Raw genomic sequence first — 9,294 nt, forward strand, 5'->3', positions numbered from 1 at the left:
GTTATTATAAAGACAAAGAATCTGGGTGAAAGGACGGATCAGCACACGCAGGCAGCAGCAGGCTGAGCTCCAGAGAGCTGCAGGGCAGGAAAACGTGTTCTGCAGTGAAAAAGTAGCCGCCTGCTCTCATTGGCTGGATGTGGATGTCAGTCGGCCGACTCTTCCAGCTGTTGGACAGATTTGTGCAGCGGTGTTCATGGGAGTGATGACGTAAACGTGCTCCGGATCGTTAGGCGCTCGGGCACCGAGCTGAAGCTGTCGGCCTGTTACGTCTGACACGAGTCTGATAGGTGCGAGTGACCAAACTGGTTTCCCCTCTGGAGACTGAGGAAGTACTGACAAACTGATACACGCAGTATGAGATCATAACCGCGATGTTTCACACATAAACATCAGTTAATCAGCTGAAAAGCACAGAAAACATCCGCAGACGGATTTAAGATCAGTTTATCTTTTGAGTTCCTGATTAAAATCACAAATCTGCCGTCACACGTGAACACAGCGCACCGGACAGCCCAAGATCCTTCTTCATCCGCAGCAGGTTTGGATGTTTAAGAGAGAAGAAACTCATCCAGATGTTTTCATCACATGACCTGACCTGAGAAAGCAGCTGATGCATCACATGATGCTGAATAAGGTGTTTTAAAGCTTTATCTGCAGCTTTTAAAGGATTCTTAAAGGGTGGATGAGTGTAGCGGGCGGAGGATCAGACTGAGTGCAGGATCCCGCTCAGACCTCTGCCGCCTCACTCCTGTGGGACTCTGTGGTTTTCAGTCCATTAAGCGCAGCGCTGTGTAGTTGATGTTCCGCCATATTGTTGCAGGAGACGAGGCGGCTTCGCCATCACAAGGTCACTTCTCATGTTTTCATAAATCCACTGAACGACTTCACGTCGACGCTCGGCCGTGCGGATCAGATGCTGTCAGAGCCGAGTGAGGATGCAACCGTGAAGCGTCAGAGATCTGACTGGTTGTTATTAGTTTAATTATTCATATGATGGATGCAGACATGTTTTAGGTTGGAGGCTAAATCAGATCTCCAGATTAGACCTTTATTTCACCAGGCAACAGATTCTTAATTACAATACCGGCCTGACAGGAGACAAAGGCCTCCTGTGGGAACGGCTGCAGATTAAATAAAATAACAACAGCACACCTTAAAAAACTGGGTCCAGAGACACCAAGGAACCGAATGAAAGAAGAAGTCCACATAATTACTGGGACGCTCTAAAAACCACGTCATCGCCGTCAAATAACCCGTTCCTGACTCAGTAAAACAAGTAAAACTAACACACTACTTTCTCTTTCACCAAATATCAACTGAATAATAGAGCCCAACCGATATGGGATTGTTAGGTCTGATACCGATTTCGATATTTGAGATTTTTTAACTCCGATAAATCGGATGATATTGTTTTTTCCCCTTGTTTTAAGAAACACATGACATAAAGAAAGATTATCCCTAAAATGTTGTTATGCTGAGACGTCACCAAGACACCGTGACATAATGCAGTATAAAAAGAACCTTTTTTATTGGTATAAATAGTACTTTGAACAAAAGTACAACAAAATATTTCAAGGTGTACTACTACTAATGAACGTGTATTGTGGGGCCCACGAAACCGAAACTATAAAAATTACCCATATACTACTACGAATAACACCATATATGATATCTAATGTCATGGCTATGATAATGATGATAAACAGGGCTGTCCTATGGAGGCAAATAATTATATATATATATATATATATATTTTGTCATGCAGTAGTTATTACCTTACATATAATCTGCCACAATGACTACTTTCTGAAGTTTTATCGGCTATGATACAGTGACCCAGAGGACACGCTGCTGTTTAATTAATCTAATACTAAATGACGGTCACATTCAAAAGAAGAGGCAACGTTAGAGAACTTTGTTGGGCAGAAAGCTGATTTCTGACACGCTGACTGTAACTAGAGACGAGCGGCTCGCAGATAGATTCAGAATACTGTAGTTTAATCGCTCCTGCACTGATAAACACGGCATTGGCTCTGAGGCTAATTTAGCAACGGGCAGCGTTAGCTGCTGCAACGTTGTGTTTAATAACATTTAGAAGCAATGCACTAGGGAGAAATGAGAGGGCCGTTCACTAGAAGTGCCGCACTGTTTCAGAATAAATCTACAATCACGTCTGTCAGCGTAACGTCAGCATCCAGCGCTCAGCTGCTGGAACATGAAACTGCTGTGAGCCGGGAGGGTTAGCAAGTCTGAGATGAAGGTTTTCAAGAGAGGAGAAGTGACGAGGGTTGTGTTTATTATTTAAGTCATGTAACTGACTTGAGAAATGAACAACTCACCGGGAACACTGAGCTACCAGGAGCTCCGGCTCTGAGCTCGGTACACTGGGGTCAGCTGATGTTTTGTTCTGTGGTGCTGCAGTGTTGTTAACAGAGGAGCTGCAGCGCCCTCTGGTGGGCAAACTATGCAACACTCATGACCTGAGGGACAGATGCGACTCTCTGTTTGTTTTTTAATAATCATATATCAGCTGTTATAAACGGCATTGCAGATATATCTGCAAGTAGCTTATATCGACCGATAATCTGCAAAACGATAAATCGGTCGGGGTCTAGTGAATAAATGTGTGACTGCTGTGCAGGAAGCTGTGAACGTCAGCTGATGTCAGCTGGTTGGTGCTCTGGTGTAGCAGCGGCGGCGGGCCAAGCTCTCGACCCTCTCATCAAACAGAACACGAGTTCCTACTTTAACGTGACAGACGATAGTATTTAAAGTGGGACTTGTTGTTAGCACCTCAGCCTCGCTCTGACTGAAGCAGTTTATCAGCTGACGGCCTGAGAGATCATCCCTCCATGGCACAAACCCTGATGAAGTGTCCTCTGCGGGCTCCTGTACTCGTCCTGTACTGTACTTACAGTGTGGGGGCCACAGGGGAAACACTCATTCAAGATTAATTAGCGTTGGAGCTGCTGGATCGCTGGAGGGTATAAATATCTAAAGTCTCTGGGGTCAGATATTCCTCCGTCAGCTGCTGCTGTGTCTCCACCACACCGACATCTAGGACTGACCACAGCTGAACCGTCAGCTCAGCAGCCGGACTCTTAAAGCAGCGTTCCTCCTGCAGAAGTAGGAATAATAACCGGTTATAATCCTGAAGTCGCTCGCAGGGAAGCAGGACGAGGAAACTTACAGAGGCTGTGGCAGTAGTACTAGAAGTAACACTAGTAGTACTGCAAGTTCTGTAGAAGCAGTGATGGATTTAGACGCTCATGGGGCCCCTACCAGCCTGTACTATCAAGTCAGTGTGTTAAAGACCCTTGGGCCTCAGCTCCTGTAGAGTACTATCAGCTCCTGTGCAGTATCAGCTGTAGTAGTCCTCCAGTAGTCCTGCAGTAGTTACAGTAGTCCTGTAGTAGTCGTCCTGCAGTAGTCCTGCAGTAGTCCTATAGTAGTCGTCCTGTAGTAGTCGTCCTGCAGTCGTCCTGCAGTCGTCCTCCAGTAGTCCTGTAGTAGTCCTGTAGTAGTCGTCCTCCAGTAGTCCTGTAGTAGTCCTGTAGTAGTCGTCCTGTAGTAGTCCTGTAGTAGTCGTCCTGCAGTAGTCCTGCAGTAGTCCTGCAGTAGTCCTACAGTAGTAGTCCTGCAGTAGTCCTGTAGTAGTCGTCCTGCAGTAGTCCTGCAGTAGTCGTCCTGCAGTAGTCCTGCAGTAGTCGTCCTGTAGTAGTCCTGTAGTAGTCGTCCTGCAGTCGTCCTCCAGTAGTCCTGCAGTAGTCCTACAGTAGTAGTCCTGCAGTAGTCCTGTAGTAGTCGTCCTGCAGTAGTCCTGCAGTAGTCGTCCTGCAGTAGTCCTGCAGTAGTCCTGTAGTAGTCGTCCTGCAGTCGTCCTCCAGTAGTCCTGTAGTAGTCCTGTAGTAGTCGTCCTGTAGTTGTCCTGCAGTAGTCCTGTAGTAGTCGTCCTGCAGTAGTCCTGCAGTAGTCGTCCTGTAGTAGTCCTGTAGTAGTCCTGTAGTAGTCGTCCTCCAGTAGTCCTGTAGTAGTCCTGTAGTAGTCGTCCTGCAGTAGTCCTGCAGTAGTCCTGTAGTAGTCGTCCTGCAGTCGTCCTCCAGTAGTCCTGTAGTAGTCCTGCAGTAGTCCTGTAGTTGTCCTGTAGTAGTCGTCCTGCAGTAGTCCTGTAGTAGTCCTGTAGTAGTCATCCTGCAATAGTCCTGTAGTAGTCCTGTAGTAGTCGTCCTGCAGTAGTCCTGTAGTAGTCCTGTAGTAGTCGTCCTGCAGTAGTCCTGTAGTAGTCGTCCTGTAGTTGTCCTGCAGTAGTCGTCCTACAGTAGTAGTCCTGCAGTAGTCCTGTAGTAGTCCTGTAGTAGTCGTCCTACAGTAGTAGTCCTGTAGTAGTCGTCCTGCACTAGTCCTGTAGTAGTCCTGTAGTAGTCGTCCTGCAGTAGTAGTCCTGCAGTAGTCCTGTAGTAGTCGTCCTACAGTAGTAGTCCTGTAGTAGTCCTGTAGTAGTCGTCCTGCAGTAGTAGTCCTGCAGTAGTAGTCCTGCAGTTGTCCTGCAGTAGTAGTCCTGCAGTTGTCCTGCAGTAGTTGTCCTGCAGTAGTAGTCCTGTAGTAGTCGTCCTGCAGTAGTCCTGTAGTAGTCGTCCTGCAGTAGTCCTGTAGTAGTCGTCCTGCAGTAGTCCTGCAGTAGTCCTGTAGTAGTCGTCCTGCAGTAGTCCTGTAGTAGTCGTCCTGCAGTAGTCCTGTAGTAGTCGTCCTGCAGTAGTCCTGTAGTAGTCGTCCTGCAATAGTCCTGCAGTAGTCCTGTAGTAGTCGTCCTGCAGTAGTCCTGTAGTAGTCCTGTAGTAGTCCTGCAGTAGTCATCCTGCAGTAGTCCTGTAGTAGTCCTGCAGTATGCCTGTAGTAGTCGTCCTGCAGTATGCCTGTAGTAGTCGTCCTACAGTAGTAGTCCTGCAGTAGTCCTGTAGTAGTCGTCCTACAGTAGTAGTCCTGCAGTAGTCCTGTAGTAGTCCTGTAGTAGTCGTCCTACAGTAGTAGTCCTGCAGTAGTCCTGCAGTAGTCCTGTAGTAGTCGTCCTACAGTAGTAGTCCTGCAGTAGTCCTGCAGTAGTCCTGTAGTAGTCGTCCTACAGTAGTAGTCCTGCAGTAGTCCTGTAGTAGTCGTCCTGCAGTAGTCCTGCAGTAGTCCTGCAGTAGTCCTGTAGTAGTCCTGTAGTAGTCGTCCTACAGTAGTAGTTCTGCAGTAGTCCTGTAGTAGTCCCGTAGTAGTCGTCCTGCAGTAGTCCAGTAGTCGTCCTGCAGTAGTCCTGCAGTAGTCCTGTAGTAGTAGTCCTGCAGTAGTCCTGTAGTAGTCGTCCTACAGTAGTAGTCCTGCAGTAGTCCTGTAATAGTCCTGCAGTAGTCCTGTAGTAGTAGTCCTGCAGTAGTCGTCCTGCAGTAGTCCTGCAGTAGTCCTGTAGTAGTAGTCCTGCAGTAGTCCTGTAGTAGTCGTCCTACAGTAGTAGTCCTGCAGTAGTCCTGCAGTAGTCGTCCTGCAGTAGTCCTGCAGTAGTCGTCCTGCAGTAGTCCTGCAGTAGTCGTCCTACAGTAGTAGTCCTGCAGTAGTCGTCCTGCAGTAGTCCTGCAGTAGTCCTGCAGTAGTCCTGCAGTAGTCGTCCTACAGTAGTAGTCCTGTAGTAGTCGTCCTGCAGTAGTCCTGTAGTAGTCGTCCTGCAGTAGTCCTGCAGTAGTCCTGTAGTAGTCATCCTGCAGTAGTCCTGTAGTAGTCCTGTAGTAGTCGTCCTGCAATAGTCCTGCAGTAGTCCTGTAGTAGTCGTCCTGCAGTAGTCCTGTAGTAGTCCTGTAGTAGTCCTGCAGTAGTCCTGTAGTTGTCCTGTAGTAGTCATCCTGCAGTAGTCCTGTAGTAGTCCTGCAGTATGCCTGTAGTAGTCGTCCTGCAGTAGTCCTGCAGTATGCCTGTAGTAGTCGTCCTACAGTAGTAGTCCTGCAGTAGTCCTGCAGTAGTCCTGTAGTAGTCGTCCTACAGTAGTAGTCCTGCAGTAGTCCTGTAGTAGTCGTCCTACAGTAGTAGTCCTGCAGTAGTCCTGTAGTAGTCCTGTAGTAGTCGTCCTACAGTAGTAGTCCTGCAGTAGTCCTGCAGTAGTCCTGTAGTAGTCGTCCTACAGTAGTAGTCCTGCAGTAGTCCTGTAGTAGTCGTCCTACAGTAGTAGTCCTGCAGTAGTCCTGTAGTAGTCCTGTAGTAGTCGTCCTGCAGTAGTCCTGTAGTAGTCCTGTAGTAGTCGTCCTGCAGTAGTCCTGCAGTAGTCCTGTAGTAGTAGTCCTGCAGTAGTCCTGTAGTAGTCGTCCTACAGTAGTAGTCCTGTAATAGTCCTGCAGTAGTCCTGTAGTAGTAGTCCTGCAGTAGTCGTCCTGCAGTAGTCCTGCAGTAGTCCTGTAGTAGTCGTCCTACAGTAGTAGTCCTGCAGTAGTCCTGCAGTAGTCGTCCTGCAGTAGTCCTGTAGTAGTCCTGTAGTAGTCCTGTAGTAGTCGTCCTACAGTAGTAGTCCTGCAGTAGTCCTGCAGTAGTCCTGTAGTAGTCGTCCTACAGTAGTAGTCCTGCAGTAGTCCTGCAGTAGTCCTGTAGTAGTCCTGTAGTAGTCGTCCTACAGTAGTAGTCCTGCAGTAGTCCTGTAGTAGTCCTGTAGTAGTCGTCCTGCAGTAGTCCTGTAGTAGTAGTCCTGCAGTAGTCCTGTAGTAGTAGTCCTGCAGTAGTCCTGTAGTAGTCGTCCTACAGTAGTAGTCCTGCAGTAGTCCTGTAATAGTCCTGCAGTAGTCCTACAGTAGTAGTCCTGCAGTAGTCGTCCTGCAGTAGTCCTGCAGTAGTCCTGTAGTAGTCGTCCTACAGTAGTAGTCCTGCAGTAGTCCTGCAGTAGTCGTCCTGCAGTAGTCCTGTAGTAGTCCTGCAGTAGTCCTGCAGTAGTAGTCCTGCAGTAGTCCTGCAGTAGTCCTGTAGTAGTCGTCCTACAGTAGTAGTCCTGCAGTAGTCCTGCAGTAGTCCTGTAGTAGTCCTACAGTAGTAGTCCTGCAGTAGTCCTGTAGTAGTCGTCCTACAGTAGTAGTCCTGCAGTAGTCCTGCAGTAGTCGTCCTGCAGTAGTCCTGCAGTAGTCCTACAGTAGTCCTGTAGTAGTCGTCCTACAGTAGTAGTCCTGCAGTAGTCCTGTAGTAGTCATCCTACAGTAGTAGTCCTGCAGTAGTCGTCCTGCAGTAGTCCTGCAGTAGTCCTGCAGTAGTCGTCCTGCAGTAGTCCTGTAGTAGTCCTACAGTAGTAGTCCTGCAGTAGTCCTACAGTAGTAGTCCTGCAGTAGTCCTACAGTAGTCCTACAGTAGTAGTCCTGCAGTAGTCCTGCAGTAGTCCTGTAGTAGTCGTCCTACAGTAGTAGTCCTGCAGTAGTAGTCCTGCAGTAGTCCTGCAGTAGTCCTGCAGTAGTCCTACAGTAGTAGTCCTGCACTAGTCCTACAGTAGTAGTCCTGCAGTAGTCCTGCAGTAGTCCTGCAGTAGTCCTGTAGTCGTCCTACAGTAGTAGTCCTGCAGTAGTCCTACAGTAGTAGTCCTGCAGTAGTCCTGCAGTAGTCCTGTAGTAGTTGTCCTACAGTAGTAGTCCTGCAGTAGTCCTGCAGTAGTCCTGTAGTAGTCGTCCTACAGTAGTAGTCCTGCAGTAGTCCTGTAGTAGTCGTCCTACAGTAGTAGTCCTGCAGTAGTCCTGTAGTAGTCCTGCAGTAGTCCTACAGTAGTCCTGTAGTATCTGAGCGGATGCTGTTTGCTGAGCTATTGGAGCTGAGAGCTCTGCTGGGACTCTCCGGCTGATGGAGGACTGTTTACTCAGCACAACGGCAGGTTATTTATAGTCTGACAGCATCTACACACACACACACACACACACACTAACACTCAGACACACACACACACACACACACACACACACACTCTAACACTCAGACACACACACACACACACACTCTAACACTCAGCACACACACACACACTCTAACACACACACACACACACACACACACACACACACACACTCTAACACTTAGATACACACACACACACTCTAACACAACACACACACACACACACACACTAACACACACACCACACACACCACACAACACACTCTAACACTTAGACACACACACACACTCTAACACACAGACACACACACACACACTCTAACACACACACACACACACACACACACTCTAACACACACACACACACACTCTAACACACACAACACACACACTCTACACTCAGACACACACCACACACACACACTCTAACACACACACACACACACACACACACACACTCTAACACTCAGACACACACACACACACACACACTCTAACACACACACACACACACACACACACTCTAACACTCACACACACAGAAGAAACTGAGTGTTAACCAGTGTAGATGAAACTGCAGACCTGTGCCTGTTTCCTGTCACCTGTCAGTCACCTTGGTGACTGGGGTGGGGATGGTGCAGTGGATAAGACACATGCCTTTGGTGTGAGAGACGTGTTCAATCCACCACTGTGTCCCTGAGCGAGACACTTTACCTCTCGTTGCTCCTGAGGCGTGCGACCTCTGACATGTAGAGCAGCTGTAAGTCTCTTTGGATAGAAGCGTCAGCTAAATGAATAAATGTAAATGTATTTCACCTTCACACCGACAGTCAGGTGACCGTCTGGACGCACAGACTCTTAATAGTCCGGCGGAGGAGGAGCGGCTGCTGTTGCTGCCCTCTCCCTCCATCACGAGTCTGGATCTGAGGTCTAATAATAAAACTGTGGACGATGTTTTATTGATAAAGTCGTGCTGCCTGCTGGGCTCACCGAGGCAGCTCGTCTTTCTCTGCACGACTTATTCCCATCTTCAGGAGGCCAGTTCAAACTCACCTGCCGTACCTGAGAGGAGCTGAGAGGAGCTGCAGTTACTGTGGAAATAGTAGACAGTAGTTTCATGGCACGTGTATCTGGACCCTGGTGTTTCCATGTTTTGGAGAGAGAGTGACACACATACTGCCGGCGTCTGACCACGAGGATCAAGCTCATAGAAAGTGTTCGTCCTCGTCGAGACGTTTGTTCACAGCTGCAAAGAGCAACAGCGTTATAAACCCTCCGTGACAAAAGGACTCACTGGGGCCTCCTGCCACGCCTCCTGCCACGCCTCCTGCCACGCCTCCTGCCACGCCTCCTGCCACGCCTCCTGCCGCGCCTCCTGCCACGCCTCCTGCCACGCCATCAGGGCGC

The sequence above is a fragment of the Micropterus salmoides genome, unplaced genomic scaffold, assembly GCF_014851395.1.
Source record: "Micropterus salmoides isolate LMB-PRFRI ecotype aquatic unplaced genomic scaffold, ASM1485139v1 Ms_hic_scaffold_14, whole genome shotgun sequence".
Classification (NCBI taxonomy): domain Eukaryota; kingdom Metazoa; phylum Chordata; class Actinopteri; order Centrarchiformes; family Centrarchidae; genus Micropterus; species Micropterus salmoides.